At 39.7% G+C, this 20489-nt stretch overlaps 2 protein-coding genes across 6 annotated transcripts in view; one reads left to right on the plus strand and one right to left on the minus strand.

The window, feature by feature from the left end:
- The window catches only part of HDAC9 (histone deacetylase 9), an 819260-nt gene extending 813713 nt beyond the window's left edge, over window positions 1–5547 (minus strand). For 4 of the 5 annotated variants that reach the window (XM_074367374.1, XM_074367383.1, XM_074367380.1 and 1 more), the window contains exon 1: window positions 5412–5547. The gene's annotated coding sequence lies outside the window, so the exon portion shown is untranslated. Of the gene's footprint in view, window positions 1–5233; window positions 5367–5411 lie in introns of those variants that run through there. The other variant, XM_074367375.1, reaches the window with a different exon arrangement.
- Window positions 5548–5922: 375 nt separating this feature from the next.
- The window catches only part of LOC105078591 (ribose-phosphate pyrophosphokinase 1), a 47674-nt gene continuing 33107 nt past the window's right edge, over window positions 5923–20489 (plus strand). Inside the window, exons 1-2 of the mRNA XM_074367384.1 lie at window positions 5923–6076; window positions 9028–9118. The gene's annotated coding sequence lies outside the window, so the exon portion shown is untranslated. The remainder of the gene's footprint in view (window positions 6077–9027; window positions 9119–20489) is intronic.

Below are 20489 nucleotides of genomic sequence, written 5' to 3' on the forward strand. Positions count from 1 at the left end.
TCTTTAGCAGTGAACACATCATTATTTTTGGCCATGAACAACTGAACCCCACTATTATACATGGAGAATCCTCTCTCTTATGAAAGAGCACACCTTCTATTATAGAAGCTGATGTGCCAACAGTGACAACAATGCTATCTCACAGAATCAGTTCTGCAGAGTGATTTTGAGCACTGTTCTGATTGAGTGGCTTTTAAGCCAGGTCGACTGTCTATTCCAGTGATTCTACGAACTAGTCTATAAGGTAGACACATGCTGAGATGACTTCTAATGAGTCATGTTCTTGCACAGTCCTCTCCCCTTAAGTTTGGGTAGAAGATGTGACTTGCTTCTAACCAAAAGAATATGGCAAAGGTGATGGATGTCACTCCCTTGGTTTTATTATGTTACGTGGAAAAGGTGATGTCCAGTCATTGCCACATGTTATGTCATACTAGAGCAAGATATTCTTCTTTGTTGGCTTTGAAAAGTAAGCTGCCATGTCCTATGTTGTGACAGGGTCACTCATGTCTGTGAGAGGGTCCCATGGGAAAAAGCCAGCAGGCAGCCTCTAAGAGCTATGAATGGACTCTAACTAATAGCCAGCAAGAAATGGAGACCTCAGTCCTATAACCACAAGGAGATGAATTCTGCAATCGACATAGGAAAGTTTGGAAGCAGATCTTTTCCCAGTGAGCCTGTGATAACACTGCAGCACTGACCAACACCTGGTGTTGGATCAGTGGGTGGGATCTCTGAACAGAGGATCCAGCTGAGCCATGTGTGCACTCCTGAGCAATGAACTGAGATCATAAATGTTTTTCAAGCTGCTAAATTTGTGGTAATGTGTTACAAAGCAATAGAACACAAATCAAGTCAATATCCTCTAACAAATTTATTTAATGCTTAAATTAACTAAAGTTAGTTTAAATAACTTGCTACCAAATATCTTCAATGATATCTGAGTGATCCAAATCTCATTCTTCCTCTAGTGGCCACTGCAAATTAGACTCATCACCATTCCATTCAAACTAGACTAATCCACATCCATCTCCTTATCACAGGTTCTGTAGAAACGGAAAGAAAGTACCATTTCCAGCAACCTCAACTCTTCTCAATCTCATCAGCAGCATTCTACACTCTCTCTGGTGCAGCAGAGAATATAAAAAATGGGAGTTTTCCTCTCTTTGGGGCTCTAAACAGAATTTGTTATAGCAAACAGCAAACTACACTTGAACAGTCAGCTTTTTTGTAAATATTTCACTTTTTTAAATGATTTGAATGAGCTCTTATAAACCATACATTTCGGGAAAAGAACAGCTTTATATATATATATAAACCTTAGAGTAGAGAGTTCCTGGTACTGTCTGCTTATTCAAAAATGCTGAAAGTATTTTCACCAGACACATGTGAGTTTGCATAAGATTACATATTACTATTTTCTATGAAATTTCAGTGGTTTTTTCTGCATCCTGAATAATGTACTCCACTTTTGAATCTAATAATACCGAAAATCTATCACTTTGGCTCTTACAAATCATATGGGCAACAACTCTGAAAAATTCTGCCAAAATTTAAAGGAGAAGGGCTTGGGGAGGATGAAGAAAAAGTCATAAGAATACTTTCTCTACAGAAGAACAAGTTGCTATTCTCTTTGTTTAAGTCTGATTTATCAGGATGAGAAGTCTACATGGACAGAAATGACTAGATAGTTGCATAAACTCTCTGTTCACTTTGACTTCTATAAATTCGTATAAAGTAACAGAGCTAACAAGAAAAAGTAGATGTCCCATCACTCAAAACAATATGATCCCTACTTGATACCGGCTGCCTCTAGAGTGGAAAATCCACTATTGTCCGCTGTCAATACTCTCTTCAAAAATCACGTTCTGAGTTCTTTCGCCAGGAGCCTGATGATTCTCAAGCTTGACAATCGTGCGGATAAACTTCAAAGCAGCTCTAACCAGTATGCAGCTTGATAAGGTGGGGCCAGTGGGGGCAAAGAAATGTGTGGAATAGAAACTGATTGCAAGAATGGATACCCCTCAGAGGTGGTATGATTAACACCAGCTATTAGAATTACAGTTCTCCCCCACCAGCAGGCAAGAGTAAGGGCCCATTCCTTTAAGACTATATTGACTACATAAATCTGACCTGTGTATCTACAAAGTTAAGCATTTTAAAAAATCTAGGAATGCATAAATTTATGAAAATGTCATACCATGGACATGGGAGCAGCTTGCTATTGTGAATAGGATACAGGACATACAGATGTTATCCTCGGCTTCACAGTGATTCACTAGTGTGTGACCTTGGGTCTATCAGTGTATCTGCTGCATCCTTTCAAAAATGAGAACAGTATGTCTTCTTACCTATCTCTTAAATGTTTTGAAGAATCACCAAGAAAGGTAGGACTTATAATAATAAGCTAGAAAACAATGCTACATATCTTTGGACATGTGTAATAAAAATTAAGTACGATGTCTTTGTTGAAGGGAAAGGGCTTCAAACTATAAAAGCCCCCACCAACTTAAACATTCATATAAATTACATTAAAAAATAAAAAAATACTGAAGCAAAAATAAAAAGCCATATTTGGATGTAATAACAAAAAATGTCCATAACTACAATATTTCACTAATGAGAAAGTACAGATGCTATATACAGAAGGATTTTAAGATGTCCATATGCTTCTCAAATGACTCTCCTTGTTAGCTATTTCTCTATATCTCTATTTAAGAATAACCTACACCTTCCCCACTGAGCGGGTGTAAATTACCATGTAATATGTTGTAATATTCAAACAAATTAAAAATAGAAGTAACTCTAACAAAAAGAAATGAAAGCTATATAGCCCTAAAACATCCTTTGATACAGATATTAATATAAATCTCAACTATATGTAACACTAAAATTAGTTAATTAAGAAGGTTATCTCATCTGTTGGCTTTATGATTTAAAACTCCTTAAAATCCAAATATATTCCAAATATACCCCAACTATACACAATAAGTATTTATATATGATGGCAGTAACTTCATAAAGCAACTCTGTCTACAATAATAATGGGCATAAAACACTCAATCATAACAGTCTGTGACAATGTATAAAATTACATTTTTAATTTCATAAAGACCATTATTATTTTTACAGAAGATAGCAGTTTAAAATGCCAAACACTCTCTAGCCAAACACTCTTTGGTCAGCCCAACAGGCAGAAACAACTGCAGAAGGAGAGAAATTGGAAGACTGAGGAAAAAAACAAAAACAAAAAAGCCTCACCTCCCTCCTAGCCATAAACTGGTACTTAATTTAAAACTCTTAACTTCCTTCTGCACAACCTTATATGCATCTAGCCATGTCCATTATGTAGCGAAGATGATCAATTCAGGAGGAGAACCAGGAAAGCATCTCTCCCTCTAGCTGGCAGGCTGATATCAAAGGTCAGATTCAAGATCCCTACTCTACACGCACCTGTTTGTGACTGAAGCATATACGGAAAACATTCACTTTTTCCCACACAGAGAATGGCAAAGCTCAAGAAAATGCTTCTATTCTTGAGACCTGCCTCATTCAAACAAAATGAATGAAAATAAACTACAAGGAAGTTTCACAACTGATGGGATTATCTGTCCTTTTAAAAATATAATATTCTTATTAAGCACTTTAAATAAAAATGCTTTCCAGAAGGTCTGTCAGTGATTTGGTGTTTGAGTAATTAAACTGGTCCAAACTGGAACAGTGGTTTAAAAGGAAAAGGAGGATTAATTATCTGTGGTTAAAAAGTAAATATATTAAACAACAAATTTTCAGTCACTATAATTTCCATAATAAACATCCAAAGTACCAAACAGTAGTTCAAAACATATCCTTTCCAAACATGATATTTTAATTGTCCTCATTTACCAACTGCAACTTATTCTGTGCTGTTATTAATTACAGGATTAAAAAGATTTCTAGAGCATCAGAAAATAACATGTAGACCTTTTCAAATGTCAAAAACATTTTCTTTCCAAATAATTTAAATTATTTTTCTCTAATATAGTTTCTCTATGAACTTATCCCCTTTTCCTAGATTTCAATAATGCCTGCAAGATTTGAAAACATGACTGTACTCCAAATACCTGTCATTCCTAAATCTTACCCTTCATGAGAAATCTCAGCACACCAGGAGTATTTAGTTGTATAAGCCTTGTTATAGCATTTGAGGGGGAAAAAATAACTCTTCACTTTCTTTTCCGGTTGAAGTTAAACTTTTTAAACCCTTCTTACCCCACTCCCACATTTTACATACACACACGCCCAATCTACAAGTATAATGGGATCTGTGTGAACAGATCCATTCCTCACAGATTTCAAAATGTTATCATTATTTAAACTAAGAGTTTCTTTTAGGAGATTACACACACCTCCCGGGCAGGGAAACAAACGCGACAGATCTTCCTGAAATTAGAGCACAGGAGACTGACTGGAGAATTTCCAACTCCACATCCCTGGAACCGCGTCCCCAGCTCCCCGCCGCAGCCGCCTTTCCTCCGAACCTCCGTCCCCTCCAAGCACACCGCGGACGCTGAGGCCTCTGACCCCAGCACCTCTCCCTGCGGTCCAGTGGGCTACGGCTTCAAAGCCAAACAAACGCCGCCCGCCAGGCACTGAGGGAACGCCCCCGTCCCCCGCTCCCGCTAGTCCCCACTGTGACACCCTCGGGGGCGTTTAATTAATCAGTTTACCTCCAGAAGTTTACGATTCAGCACTCTCCTTCCACTAGCCAAGGAACTGCTTTAACTCCCATCCCCCAGGCCCGGGAACTTTTCTCAAAACCTAGGATTCTGAGGTATGGACTTGGAACTGAAGTCCCCAACGAAACATGAAAGGTACCCCCACCAAGTATCGCTCCCCTCAAGCAACACGTTAGCAGTACAAACTTTTCATTCATAACTCAACTCCAACATAAACTGTGGGGGGAGGGGGGTGCGGTGTCAACCACGCCTCGCCTCAGCGAGCCTAGCACACACAGGTCAGGGTCTGCACCAAAAGGATCACCTGGCACCGAACTTAGGACAAAGGCAACCTTAAACCCACCAACGTCTGGGTTGCGAGATGCCAGGCAAGCTGTGCCGGGGTCCGGACTGGGATGCTGTTAACCTGGGAGCCCGAGTAGAGAATACAGCGGCGCACCCAGAGGACGCTTGGTCCCTCATTCCCAGGGCTTTCCCCCGGCACCAGCCGGTGACCGGGCTGCGGTGCCACTCACCTCCGCCCGCTCCCGCTGAGGCTGTTGCGCCCTCCTTCGCCCCACGCCGGCGACCCCCTAACTTCTCCCCCTTCTCCAAACAGCCATCTTTCGCAGAGAAGAGAACGGCGAGGCCGAAGCAAAGAGGGGACTGAAAGTTGACTCGGGGACCGCCGCGTCTCCGCTAGCAGGGACTTACCGGCCGCGGCAGGCGCCTGAGGGGACGGCGGCGGCGAAGGCAGCGGGCGCAGCGGGGCCGGCTGGGTGCGCGCTACGCGTTGTGCGGGACGCGCCACCACCGCGGCCGCCGCGCGGGAGGGGGGAGCTTGGGAGGGCGGCCGCGCGGCTGCGAGCTGCGAGCTGCGAGCTGAGCGGGTGGCGGCGCGCGGAGGATTTGCTAAAAATAGCAACTCTTTGGGAGGGGGGTATGGGGAGGAGGTGGGAGGGAGACGGAGAGGCCGGGCCGGGAGCCCCGGAGCGGCGGAGGCTGGGCGGGGCCGGGTGTGAAGGGAGGCAGGACCCGCGACGAGAGCACGGACTGGGCGCTGGAGACCCACAGGCCCGGGGGGAGCGGGGAGTGCGGGGACACCTGGACAGGCGGCCGAGGCGCGGGGAAGGACGCGCGGGGGGGCAGGAGGACCCAGAGAGCCGCCTGGGGTGGAGCGAAGGGGAGCTCGGGGCTGGACCAGCGATTGTTCCCCCGGGAAGGACCGGGCGCCTGAGAGGACTTGGGATTTCTGAAGCGGAACACGCCCACGCGAGGAGCAAGGTGCGGGCCGGGCGGCCAGGGTTCACGCTCCTCCTGCCCGGCCCCTCGGCAGTCCGGGGCCGAGGACCGTGAGGAGAAGAAGCCCCGCCGCTCAGGTGCGCGCCACGCAGCGCCCGAGGCTCCGCGGCGTCTTTTTTCTGAGAGAAAGGAGAGGGGGGTGGGGGGAGGGGGGCCTGTACCTGGAGCGTCCCCACAGACGACAGGAGTTTAAAGGACCACTCAAGGGAATTTTAAAAAGAAAATGCTACATTGGAGTTTTTTAAGGACCAAATGGGAAACGCGAGGAAATATGGTGACTGCTATTGGGAATATAAATGAGGTTTGTCGCGTTTTAAGCCTGAACAGAGAGCACCATCCGCTCTGAAACTAATCCTGACAGAAAGGATGTGGAGTTGGTAGGTCCCAGAACTGACCAGGTGATCCCCTTCAGCCGTTAGTATTTTCACACTGTAGACTTTTTTTTAACGTCTGTAACTTATTACGTACTAATGTGACTAATACCTATAGCATCCTTTATAAAGCATAGACTGAAAAATGAAAAAAAATTCCTAAACATACTTGTCCCGTGTTAACATTGCTCACTGGAAAAGGCTAACATTTTTGGTGTACACTGTATATAATTTGACCCTCAAACGAGTTAAAACTAGTGTTTCTATATGTACATTTATGTTTTCCTCTACCTCATCTAAGACAGATCTGGTGCGTGGATTAAACAGACCCAAAGAACAAGAGAGACCCAACCTACTGCCCTTATTTTCAGAGGAGGAAACTTGGATCTAGAAGAGTGTGATTTGACCAAGGCCTGCCTCACAGTCGCAGGATTCAGTTTAAACCCTAGGATTAAAGCCTAACTACCAATGCCATAAGACCAGGGTAACTCTGAGAAATTTAGTGGTGTGATGCCTGTAATTGGGTTTATTTATTTATTTATATTTGGAGGAGGTACTGGGGATAGAACCCAGGACCTTGTGCATGTTAAGTATGCACTCTACCACTATGAGCTATACCCTCCCCTCACAGTTCAACATTCATAGTGGAATGAAGGCATATTGTGGTTAGATTTAACCCTCACTTTGCTCCAGTCACACTGCAAGCGTGGTCAGCTACCTTTAAATAAAAAAGTCGTAGTCCTAAGGCCTTAGCTGCTAGAGCTTCTCTGGCTTAACTTTCTGTCTACACTATTTAGTGTGGTGAATCTTAGTAATAGGCTCTTAGTGGTGAAATCTGTTGTGTTCACTGAAATATTTTAGAGAAACTCCTCATTTTCATGTGAACTAGGTGTAAGCAGGTATAAAATCTAGTGTTCTTTCACCTTTTACCTTCCAAAATGGAGTCCTTTCTGAAATGGTCGCCTCCAACCTTTTTTTGGTGGGGGGAGGGAGGGATGATATTTCTTGTTTGCCTACTACTGACTCAAAGGGAAACAATTATCTTTTGTCTCTATTGTCTCAAGAAAACCTTTCATGTGAAGTGGGTTTTTTTGAACAACAAAAAAACACCTTTTTTGAAGGACAAAAAAGGACATATTGCTGGGATTTCACTAGATAGTTTTGTAATAAAGATGTATCTCGTGGAACTGACCTTGTTTTCGCCTTTTAGGGAGGTGGTACAGGGTGTAGTTAATCTTCACTTATCTCTATTTATGTCTACCATGTCTATGTCATTTTACATCAGGGAGCTGAATTCCTCATCATTCTCTTTGATATTTGAATGATAACTTTGAGCAAGACACATGCTGGGTGCTACTGGAGATTCAAATATTTTAAGAGATGGTTTAGTAGAAAAGATTATAGTTTTTCTTTAAAGTCCTAATGGCTCTCCTGTTCCAACCTAAATTACAGCATTTATGACACTATATTGTAATTTTTTTCTGGTTTTTACTCTCTCCTCAACTGAGCAGTGGGAAAACATAGATAAGCCATTCATATTTTTTGTTGTTTTTTCTAATGAACTATTTTAGAACAGTTTTAGATTTTCAGAAAAATTGAGAAGGTAGTGTAGAGTTCCCCCATATATGCACTAAATTTCCTGTTATTAACACATATTTATACTTATTACAATTAGTGACCTAATGTTGATACATTATTATTAACTGAAGCCCATAGTTTATTCATATTTCCTTAGTTTTAACTTAATGCCCTATTTCTGTTTCAGGATCCTTCCTAGGGAAGTGATCATGTCTCTTTAGGTTCCTCTTGTCTGTGACAGTTTCTCAAGCTTCCCTTGTTTTTCATGACCACAACAGTTTTTCAGGATTAATGATCAGGTATATTGTAGGATGCCCCTCTTTTGAAATTTGTCTGACATTTTTTCTCATGATGAGGTTGAGTTCAAGGATTTGGGAGGAAGACTGTAGAGGTAAAGTGCCTTTTCAGCACGTCATATAAAGGGTACATACTAGTACCATGCTTTATCACTGTTGATGTTGACATGGCTGAAACAGTGTTCGCCAGACTTCTCCACTGTAAATTTTCTCTTTTCCTCCCCCTTTCCATATTACTATTGGAAGGAAGTAACTATGCACAACGCACAGGTAAGGAGTGGAGAGGTGGTACTGCCTCTTTTAGGGTAAATATCTACATAATTTGAGGGGAATTCTTGTGCACTTATTTATACTTTTTTCTCCAGGGATTAGCATTGTGCCCTCATCATCATAGGCTGTAATGGATTGCAAGACTAGGTTTGAATGAAAATTTCCCCTCTAAGAAAATGGATAATATTCTCTGCATTTTAGCAGGAATAAAATGCTGTATGCTAAATTTCCATTTGTTTTTTTAATATTTGTCAGAGAAGGGAAGATAAATGAGGTATTTGTGGTGGTGGTGATGGTAGGTGTTTTGTAGTTTTCTTTACAAGAAGTGGTATTGCTTAAATTTTATTATTGTTTGAAATGTTTGTGGCACCCCTTAGGAGACCAGACCTCCCACTCCACTTATTAACCATATTACTTATTTTGGCCAATGAAATGTTAACAGAAATGATATGTGCCACTTTCAAATGGAATCTTTAACTTTCCTGTGGTTCCTCTATTTCTCTTTGCCCTCAGCCATTAGATCAGCATTTTTCCAGATGAGGATGGCCCCTTCCAGAAATGAAGGCCACAAGGAGCCCTCCATCAAATCACAGAGGACATAAACGTAAGTGAGAAATAAACCACTGAGATTTGGGGTTTTGTTGCTACCACACCTTTACCTAACCTATCCAGTCTGATTGCTAAATCCTTCCTGAGTTCCTTAAATTGGACCACCAAGTGCCGTACTGTGTTAATTCTCACAGGTGGTCACCTTTGGGGTACAGGTAATCAGACCCATTTGTGTTTGGTTACGACACAAATATGTTTAAAAATGGTTATCCATTATGTTTAAAAATAAACATTTTTTAATGAATGAAAAAATCCCATCCTTTAGTTATGACACTACCAACAAAATTAACCAAACATCCACTACGTGCAGAACCCTGGAGCAGATGCTGTAAGTTTTTTTCTGAATGCTAATTTTAGGATGATGCCATTTAAAAAGTAAAGATGTAATGTTCAGAAGTAATAGATAAAGACATTCAGCTAGAATAATACCCAGAGGTGGCTCTTACTATGAAGTGAATGACGCTTAGGCTTAAGGGGCCCTCATTTGCACAGATGCCTTCTAAGGCCCTGTATTCATGATTTAGTATTATTTTATTTTCAAGGGCCCCAGATATGTATATGCATCAGACCCCACCAATCCTGGCTCGTTCCTTGTATACTACCAAACATGAAAGGATGAAAAACAGAGCTGTAAGAATTACAAGAATGACAGGCAACATTCTCACAATCTGTGCATCTGACCTCCCAGAAAGGACTCTGTGCAAGGTGGCCCTCAAGTTGGGTTCTCCAGTCATATTTCACTCTGAGTCAGCATGTGCATCTGTAACAGGAGAAGAGGATATAATCCTCATTAGGCAGAGCCTCTCGAAATCAGAAACTACCCAACCTGCAAGGCCAGTTCTGTTCCATGTCATTTTCCCTTCACGTGGCTTTCATTTTATTTGAAACCCAAAAAGTCCTTGAGCACATTATTAGTCCTCTTCATGGAAGTTCCAGTTTCCATTGAGATCATTTTTTTTTCCTAGAAGTAATTTCATTTTGAAAATAATTTTTCTCATATTTGCTGATAATACTTCCTTGGGAGGTTTAAGTGACTATTTTTTTCTGAGTTAATTTTGTCGGTTTCTAGGCCTGCAACAATGAATATTGTATTGCTCATCATCTGTTCAGGAATTCCCATTGAAGGCAGAGGTGTGTGCAGTAATGGAGGTTGTAATGTGACCCATTAAGAATTTCTTTCCCATGCTAAATTTTGAATAGAAACTAGATGAATATGCTGCCTCTATTTTTATAATAATTCCTTTCTTATGCAAAAACGTGTGGGTCATAATAAGGCTTAATCACAACCCATTGCTCATTTATGAAGTACTCTGAACTGCAATTAGTCACATACAAATGTGAAGTGCTGTTATCATGAGCACGTTAGCAGGCTGTCAAACCAAGTTTTTGAATTATGAAACAATCAGAGAAAAGCCTTTGGTTTTTATACTTTCACAGTGAGTGTCTTTTAAAAAAATAGTTTTCATATCTGCATCAAGGTGAACTATGTGCCTTAAATCTATAGCTAACCAGTTTACATTGAAAGAAAATATTTCAAAATCTAGATATATATTTAACAGTATGTGCCTATATTTATGCATAATATTGGTGGGTAAATTAGAATCCTTAATATAAAATAATTCTTAAATAAATTTTATGCCAATTAAGTTAAAGTAAGAACATGAACATATTAATGGTATTTGTAGGTTTTTCAGTATGCTTGAACTAATCAAGTTTTGTTTCAGCTCTTATAAAATGTTAACTTATGATGTGAAAGTATAAATTTAACGTTACGTTTTGAACTTGGGGTATTCAACCAGCTGCATAATGTTGTTTGCCATATGAATAAATATATACAAATTTTAGGATGCTTTTTTGAAGGAATCTATTCTCAATCCTCTAAGAGTTAAGGTTTGCTTCCAGCTGTGAAAAATCTAAATAAACAGTGCCTTGAGCAAAGTAAAAGTTTTATTTATTTTTTTTTAACACAATAAGAAGTCTGGAGATAGGAAACTGCTGGTATTGGTTTGGTAGCTAAAGGATAGAAAGGCAAGGTTTTGTGATTTTTCAAGGCCTTTTCTTGTCAAAAATGGCTGTTGCAGCTCCAGCCATCCAATATACTTTCTAGAGGATAAGAAAAGGCAAAGGTGTGGGGAAATATTAAAAGGGTAACACTGTATCAAGGAAACAGAGACTTTCTCAGAATTCCCAGACTACTACCTAGTTCTCACTGACCACAGCTATGTCACCACATCAACCCAGAGAGAGGCTGGGATACTAAATTTTTTTTCATATGTATTTATTTACTCTTTATTTTTCCAGCCTCTATAACTAGACAATGACAAGGGAAAGAACATTTGAATGGGTGAGTGAACCAACCTATAATATCTGCCATAACTCCAAAGCTAAGTTAAAAAAAAATGATATTGACTCTACTAGAAAAATTTTGTTACTCAATATTTTTAAAAAGACTATGCTTTATTACAAAATTTCATGGAGTTTCGGAAATTTGTGACCCTGATTTTAGTGATCACATCTAATCCACACAATTTTACAAATGAGGAAACAGTTTCAGAAGTTTTAAGTAAGTAGCCCAAGACTGCAATTGGGTCTTATTTATTCCTAAAACCTCGCTCTGATCTAACACACACCTTAATTGTCAGCATCTTCTTCCAAGTGTAACTCCAGGCCACTCTGCCTTTTCTTTTTAGGAGAAAGAAAGGACGGAAGGAAAGGAAGAGAAGGAGGGAGGAACAGGAAGGAAGGGAGGAAGAGAGAAAGGAAGAAAGACAATTATGCCTACCATTTTCCTCTAACTTATTCCCTTCTTCTGAGCCAAAATTCCATATGTGGTAAAAGTTTTCCAATACATTTAATCTCATTGGGATTAGTATATAAAGACAGTTTAACATCACAGCCCTCCTTTTCTGCTGTCCCATTCTAAATCTGCTGTTATCTTTGCAGTTACTACTTCTGAACCTTCAGAATATTAGAATGTTCCTTCCTTTTCTAGAGATAATTGTAATTGCCTAAGGAGTACATTCTCTTCTGTAATTCCTTGTGGCTGCCTAAAAAGATAAGATACAGCTATAAAATAGTCCTAAGAAAATTCAATTTAGAAAAAAATATTGATTTGGGGACTGATTATTTTAAAAAATTGTTTTGTAACAGTTTTGATCATTGAAATCTATAATCATGTAGTGTTAAATATAATTGAAAACTCTGGGAATTTTTCATAAAATTTATGAAGTGTTTAAAATTTTTAATCTCTGGATTTTATTGCATAATGAGCTTTTCTAGTGACTTCAAAATTCCCAGTTTTCATTTTCATGCAATTCAAGAACACACAGAAAACATTAAGTAAATTAATTCCCATTATGCCATTGTCTTTTTTCTTTTAATAATTCATGGTAATGTGGATTTCAAATATTTAAGCATTATTTCTTCCAGACAAAAGAATAGCAATAAACAGCTTTTGAATTATCTGAGTGTCATTGGCAGAAACACCAAGATTTTATAACTGAATTTTCATAAATTGTCATGTTACTCTGAACAGAGTATCAAGTATAAGACAATGATGGAGCAGAGTAGACGGTAACATGAACTTGTCCTAGGGTGGCACCCCTCAGATGTCAGGTCTTTTATTGGACAAATGATCAACTTCACTATGAAGCCATAGAACTTATATTTTACTCTATAAAAAGGAAACAAAGCCCTACAGATATAAAGACAGTGAACAAGTAACAATCTGACAGTGAATTCTGATGGCATATTTGCTTTCTCTAAGTTATGCATGATTACAAACAACTCCCATCAATCTCAAAGTTTTATTTCATGCTCATGAAATTGGTCCTAGGCAGGTCAGCTGCCAGTCTCCTCCATGATGTGTCTGTTCCAGGGCCTAGACACATGGAGCACGCCTATCTCAAAAGTACATTCTTGGCAGAGGGAGCAATGCTATGGTGAACACTGGTTTTAAAAATTTCTGCTTTAAAGTTGCATACATCAATTCTCCTCATATTTCATTGGTGAAGGCAAGTCACTTAGCCAAGTCTAACTTCAACATAGTAGAAAGTATAATCCTCTCACAGGGAAGAACCTCAAGTAGTATTGATAACACTATAGTAATAGTATGTAATGAGCATTTCCAATACACCAGGTACCAGGCTAGGTGACTAGAACAGAGATTGTCCCATGTAATTGTTATAACAACCCTAAAATTTGGCTACTAATAATTGTTACCATTTAAGAGGAAATTGAGACAGAGTAAAGTTAATTAATACTAAAATCCCACAGCTAACGAATGAATATTGGCACCTAAATTCAAACACTGGCAGTCTGACTCCAGAGCCTAGCTCCTAACCAGCATGCTTAAGTAGCACACAAAGTCCTGTTCCACAGTTTACTGATTATGGAATGCAGGAGATGAAAGATGCAATATTGGAAGTATGAGATAAACAAAGGAAGCTCATAAGACTTTAGCACTAAGTCAGCAAGTCCTGGTAATATAACTATTCAATAAACTTGGTTACTTACTATGCATCCCTTGCAATATCCTTAACGGTATAGAAAGAGACATTCCTGGGGATTGAGGCTAAGAAGACCAAGAAGGATTAAGTGAGACAGATTATATTTATAGAAGAAAACAAAGATCAAGACCAAAGGGTCTGAAACTAAGTAAGATCTGGATGTCTGGCCTTTCAGGCTACTGAACTACCTGTTCCTAGTTATGAGGAATTTGTGGTCAAAACTAAATTTACACAGGATGTTCCTTTATTTGTAGGTGTCCATACTAAGGCGTTTTCTTAAATCTTAAGATGGTAATAGTTTTGTTTACAATACGTACTTGTGACTCATCCTCAACTGATGCCATTTTATCACATCTGAAATTAAGTAGATATTGCTTCTGGCAATAATAACCATCAGAAAGAACCATTCTGACATTGCTATTGTGATGACATTGGTGTTATCATCGTCATCACAGCAGCTAACATTCAATGAGATTTAGTAAGTATCAGGCATTTTGCTATACATGCATCATTTCAGTCAATCCAAATAATAACTCTATGAGAAATGTCTCAGTGTTATCCATCTTCTGCAAATAAGGGAACTGAGTCTTTAGGGGTTAAGTAACTTGCCTAAGGTCACAGATCTGGTAAGTGGTAGGCCAGGATTAGATGCCAGCTCCGTCTGACACTATAGCCAGCTTTTATATAAGTGCCTGGGCAGTTACTTCCTTTGTCCTACTTGTAGCACTCCAGATGAGTTAAGAGGCAGCATGAGTGTATAAAATTAAAGCCTACATTTACACAATTACATGAAAGGTATTTAGAATCAATTGATAAGTTTTTTTCCCCCAAAGTGACAGCTTTACTTTTTTACCCTTTTCACCCCATTGTTTCTTTCACTAAGTCCCATACCTATCAGAATAAGAAAGAATCTGATACTGATTATATTCTAGAACAAATTGATTTCCATTTTACTCATCATGGGGAAGATAAGCTCACTGCTATTCCTATTGAATTGTTTCTAGGAGCTGAGTGTGGACCAGTGATTATGTTTGCTATGCTGCTACCCAGTTTTCCAGGTTTTTTGTTCCCCTCTTTTCCTACCAACCTAAATTGGCCCAGTCTTCTCTATCTTGCCCCAATGGACCCAGTTGCTTCTCCATCTTTCTCTAGCTCTTCAGCAAAAAAGTGTCCAGGTGTATCTGCATATGCACTCAAAACCTAATTATCATGTAAACTTATCACTCAAGATGTTGTATACAGTTGATCCTTGAACAATGCAGCAGTTTGGGTGCCAGCCCCACACAGTGAAAAATCCACATATAACTTTATGACTGGATCCCTGACAACTGATCCAATATCTGCAGATTCAACCAACTGCAGATTGTGTAGCACTGTGGTATGTAGTTACTGAAAAGAATCTGCATGTAAGTGGACCTGCACAGTTCAAACCCATGTTATTCAGGAGTCAACTGTATTTGTTATATTCCTATTATTCCTGAGTTCTAATTCTGGCCCTGTGCTACACTAGAAATGGGAATGTCTTTGTTTTTAACTAAAAATTAAGTTAGACTTGGACTAGAAATCACATTCTGTGGTAAACCACTCATCTTGAATAGACGAATAGATGACTGAACGGATAAATAAATGAACACAATGTTAACTGAGCACGTTATTAAATTTTTCAGTTCATTTTGGGTTCCAACCTTAACTGCTCATTTATACCCTGCTCTTTATCATTTGGGCTTTTGTGTAATTGGTAATCAGTAGGTGAGCTTTAGAGTCACATTTTCACTGTAATTTCAGTTTCCTAGTAATTGGATCACATTTTCAGTTTAAAGGGAATATTTCATCCATTCCCTCCAGAACTACTCTCTTCTTAGTCTGGCTCTGTGCCCAGAAGGCTGCCCTCTGCAGACTGCATCATCTGGGCTCCCTTGCCTTTGGGCTCCTGGTTAGGTTTTGCCTGTGGGAGGCTCAGAGAGAGAAGTCATACCGTAGTTAGTGCAACCACTCCAGCGCTGTCTGCTGGGCGATAATTTGGCAGTGACTGCATTCTTCTTCTTCAGCCTGTAGTTCCCACAGATGCAGCTCTCACAGATTCTGCTCAAGTGCTTTCACCCCTCAGCACCTCAGGCTGAGGGACATTAAAGACTTGCTGCTATTGCTGGGCTGTAGGTCCTTCTCTATGACTTGTTGACTCCTCTCACACTGCCCATGTCTCTATAAGCAGTCACTCAAAACCTTCTTTACCACTTTGATTGTGCCACCTGTTTTCCTGTTTGGACTGTAATGTAGGCTAGAAACCACCTGTACTAAAAATAAGGTTTTAAATCACTCAACCTCACAATGCTCTGATTACAGCTACCCTATAGCACTGTCATCACCACAAGAGCAAGACTGGATAACTGTTTTAAGGCGAATCAGGGAGCTCACCAGAGCCAAAATTCTAAGGTAACTCAAGAACACTGGATTTTCCCATCCAACATTATTTAAGGTACATAGGATATGTGTATTCCTCCAAGTTTTAGCCTCACCAGAAAGGAAAAGACCACTATTTCTGTAGGTGTGTATGTATGTGTTTCAGCTTAAGCTGTGCATGTGTATCTTCAACGGGTAAATCTAACACAATGGTAATAACATTGACATGACAAGTGGCAGGTTGCATGGAAATGGAAATCCTTCATATAAAATGTGTGAATTATGGACCAAAATTAAAAGGTCTGTTTTTGAAGTACTCATCACAGAAAAGCATTCTTTACAATATAGTGTGTTCTTAGGGGCCATGATTGAAGAAAGTAATATTCCTGTCAGTCTTCAAAAGAGGGTGTTCAATACTCCCAACTCCAAAGGCAAATTTAGAGTGGATGGTTTATACCATAATGAGGTGTTAAGAGAATTGGAAGAATAGAAAACTTTACCATGTATGAAGAAAAGGACAAAATGTGGCTCCTCTCCCATTTGGTTATTTCATTATCTCATATCAAAACTACCAAACAACTGAAAAAAAAAAGAAGCCAGTCTGTTGGGAAAATACCAAAGTAATAAATAAAAGTCTTTAATGAATGCAAAATAATCAGCAAAATGTAGGTGACCAAAGGAATGAGGATTAGTTCCCTAGTACAGTAAAAAAAAAAAAAAATTTAAACTTCTTGTGTTGGTTTGGAACTGCATGCTTTCCTATTATTCCTCCAGCCTTGGTATTTACTTCTGTTTTTTAAAAGGCAACATCAGCATTGTGTCTCTTATGGATACTTTTGTTTTTATAACTTAAAGACATTGACTTTCCCAGAATGAATTCAGGATATGGTAAATTCCCCAGGGCCATCAATAACATCTTCCTACTCTTCAAAAAGAGACTTTGAAGGAGGCTGTTCCAGATGGCAGTATAGGAAGAGCCTGAACTTACCTCCTCCCATAAATACAATAAATATACACCTACACATGGATCAATTCCCTCTGAAAAAAAAAAAAAAAACCCTGAGAACTAACTGAACACTGTTTCTCCACAAGAAAGAATTAAAAGGATAACATTAAGTTGGGTAGGAAAGGCAGTGAAATGCTCTCATCCAAAAACCCCACCCCTGCATTGTGACTTGCAATAGGGAGGGATCTCACCAGATAGGTACTTCTGAAGAAGCAAGGGGTTAGCACCCCACATCAGGCACCCCAGTCCCTGAAATCTATACCAGAGAGAGGAGCACCCAAGATGCCTGGCTTTAGAAAACTAGTAGAGCTGACATCCAAGGGTCCCAAAGTGCTATAGGAAACTGGGACTCTCCTCTTAATCTTAAAGGGCTCCCATGCAATCTCAGTCACCCTGAGACTCAGAGAAACAACAGCAGTTTGAAAAGTGCCAAAACTATACGTGAAGGAGAGTCACTTGTGAATATAAAAACATAATATAGAGGATAGGAATGGTGGAAACACTCACTGGAGACTAACACACTGACAGATACCATTGTACTTCCACCTAACCTGCCAGCACAGGCAGATAAACTAGGACACCAGGGCAAGAAATCGTGGGCACTATCCTGCCACAGTGCTGAGGTCAGAGAGCTCCAGTGGCTGTAGCACTCCTCCACTCCCAGGCTGGGGTAGGTGGGCTTGAACAGTTGTGTCTTTCTCTTGCTCCAGAGCTAGAGTCTGCCCAACACAACACTCCTCTGCCCACTGGCTGGCAGTGGTAGTCTCCCAGTCCTGGCCTAAAGCCAACACATGTGCACAGACAAAGCACTTTGATACTGCGACACTGAAGGCAGTGGGCACACACAGTTGTCATTTTCCAGCTGCCTTACTAAAGCCAGAGAATAAACCTCACCTCCTACACTCTCCAGCTACCTAGCTAAAGCGGTCAGGTGCATGTGATTCACACAGAGGACACATCTTGATCTTTTGGCCCTGGTGGTCAAGGGGGCTGGCATTCCTGAGCTCCACAGGACTATAATAATCAGAATAATCTTGGCAGGTTACCACCCCCAGGGCACTGCACCAACAATTGAAACACAACCCCAACTTTCCAGTGGAAAAAAACCAGTTTACTTAGTCTGAACCTTCACCCTACAAGACAGGCTTCAGTTTACTTTCACACAGAAGGCTAAGCAGATGCTTTCAGGACACATAGCAGGGAGACACCATCCTTGCACACCCCCTTAGCCTCACTACAGTTTGGCAAGGCTTCCCAGAAAGGAACTTATGCACACATCAGGAACCCCAATTTTTGCAGCTGTTCCCAAAGGACACTTTTAGATCTCCTGGTCTGGAGGACAGCAGGGATTAAGATTGCAGCCCTCAGGACTGAATATATATGCATACTTTGAAAGCTGCTGCTTGAGAATCTAGCATCCAATGAGCCTGAAACTCAGTGCTAAATGAGATTTCTCCCATTGGAACACTGATAGGTCTTGGCAAACCTTTAACAATAAGAGCATATAGGAAATAAATTAGGCAACACCTCTTGCAGAGCCAGGACAGATAAATGCCCTGAAACCTGCCATCCCCACATAATGGATAGGCCACAACTGGGCTAGTGAGCACCCAAGATCCCCACTCCTTGCAGTAGTCAAACCTTAATCTGCCTGGGTGGGTGCCCTGAGCATGCTCTCATTGCATAGTAGTCACAGCCCTATCACAGCCAGTGAGTTCAAACAGCCCACACAAGAAATGCCCATAGAGTACCTGGCTCTGGCGATCAGGAGAGATTGTGCTTCTCAGTCACATGGAAAAGTTCCTACACAAGACTACTCCTTCAAGACTTAGGGATGTAGGTGTTTTACCTAATACATATAGACAAACACAGAGAGACATGTAAAATGAGGAAACAGAGGAATATGTTTTAAACCAAAGAACAAGGCAAATATCCAGAAGAAGACCTAAATTAAATGGAGATGAGCAACCTACCTGACAAAGAGTTCAAGGTAATAATTGTAAAGATGCTTGCTGATCTTGGGAGAAGAATGAATGTACACGGAGAACTTCAACAAAGAGAGATAATATAAGAAAGTACCAAACAGAAGTAATAACTGAACTTAAAAACACACTAAACAGCATTTCAACAGTAGAATGGATGAAATAAAGACATGAATCATTGAGCTGGTAGACAAAGCAAAGGAAAACACCCAGACAGAGCGGCAAAGTGAAAAAGAGAATAAAAAGAAGGGAGGCTACCTTAAGGCACCTATGAGGCAACATCAAGAGGATTAACATTGACATAATAGATGTCTCAGAGGAGAAGAGAGAACCAGCTGGAAACGTTATTTGAAGAAATAATGGCTGAAAACTTCCCTATGCTTGGGAAAGAAGCAGATCCATGTTCAGAATGCCCAGAGAGTTCTAAATAAGATGAACCCAAAGAAAATCACACTGAGACAAACTATAATGAAAATGGTAAAATGACAAAGAGAGAATCTTAAAAATCTCAAATAATTTAACTTTACATTTATAGGAACTGGGAAAAAAAAAAGAAGCCCAAAATTAGTAGAAGGAGGGATGTAATAAAGATCAGATATTAAAAAATGAAATAGAGACTAAATAAACAATAGAAAAGACTAATAAAACCAAGAACTGGCTTTTTGAAAACATAAGCAAAATTGGAAAACCTTTTGCCAGACTCATCAAGGGAAAAAAAACCCAGAGAGACAAAAGTAAATAAAATCAGAAATGAAAAATAAGAAATTACAATCAATACTACAGAAATACTAAGGATCAGAAGAGAATACTATGAATAATTAGACAATATATTAGACAATCTAGAAGAAATAGATGTTTCTCAAAACATAAAATCTTCTGATACTGAATCATGAAGAAATAGAAAATCTGAAAAATCTGATTACTAGTAAAGAAATTGAATCAGTAATCAGAAAATACTCAAGAAACAAAAGTCTAGACCCAGATGGCTTCACAGGTAAATTTTACCCAACATTTAAACAGTTAATACCTAGCCTTCTCAAATTTATTTTCAAAAATTGAAGAGGGGGAGACACTTCCAAACTTATTTTATGAGGCCAGCATTACACTGATACCAAAACCATACAAAGACACTACAAAAAAAGAAAATTGCAGGCCAATATCCACAATAAACATAGATGCAAAAACCCTCAGCAAAATATTAGCAAACCAAATTCAACAGCACATTAAAAGGATCACACACCACGATCAAGTGGAATTCATTCTAGGGATGCAAGGATGGTTTAATATCCTCAAATCAATCAGTGTGATACACCAAATTAACAAAACAAAAGATAAAAATCATATAATTATCTCACTGGGTGCAAAAAAAACATTTGACTAAATTCAGTGTCCATTAATGATAAAAACTCTCAACAATGTAGATATTGAGGGAATAATAAAGGCCGTATATGACAAACCCATAGCTAACAT

The sequence above is a fragment of the Camelus bactrianus genome, chromosome 7 (genome assembly GCF_048773025.1).
Source record: "Camelus bactrianus isolate YW-2024 breed Bactrian camel chromosome 7, ASM4877302v1, whole genome shotgun sequence".
Lineage (NCBI taxonomy): Eukaryota > Metazoa > Chordata > Mammalia > Artiodactyla > Camelidae > Camelus > Camelus bactrianus.